Here is a 519-nt window from a genome sequence, read left to right on the forward strand (position 1 = left end):
GTCTTGCCATCATGATTCACAGTTCGTCTTAATGCATAACTGGAGACAGCACTAAGAGCTATCTATATGTTTAAAAAGGGAGCCTGGGTGGCACAGTGGTTAAAGCACTCAGCTGCTAACTGAAAGGTCTGTGGTTCCAACACACCAGCCACTCCATGGGGGAAAGATGTGGCAGTCTGCTTGCATAAACATCACAGCCTTGGAAACTCTATGGGGCAGTTCTATTCTACCCAATAAGGTTGCTATGAGTAGAAATTGACTAGACTCAGGGGCAACAAGTATTTGTTAAAAAGCAGTAGCAGAGCCAATGAAATATCTCCCATTCCAAGGAGACAAACTATCAGTAACGTTGGATGGCTTAGCTGTTCCTCCAAAGGAAAGGGGCAGTTTGGAGCAGTGCTCACGGGTTTTGTGGGGGATGAATGATTCTTGGTTCCATGCTTTAGGAAGCTTATAGTCTTGAAAAAGTAATAAGATACAAATAAATTGCTATTTAACTTGTAAATCACTCTGAGAACT

The sequence above is a fragment of the Orycteropus afer genome, unplaced genomic scaffold (assembly GCF_000298275.1).
Source record: "Orycteropus afer afer isolate SDZICR_OR568_19922 unplaced genomic scaffold, OryAfe1.0 scaffold00320, whole genome shotgun sequence".
NCBI classification, from domain to species: domain Eukaryota; kingdom Metazoa; phylum Chordata; class Mammalia; order Tubulidentata; family Orycteropodidae; genus Orycteropus; species Orycteropus afer.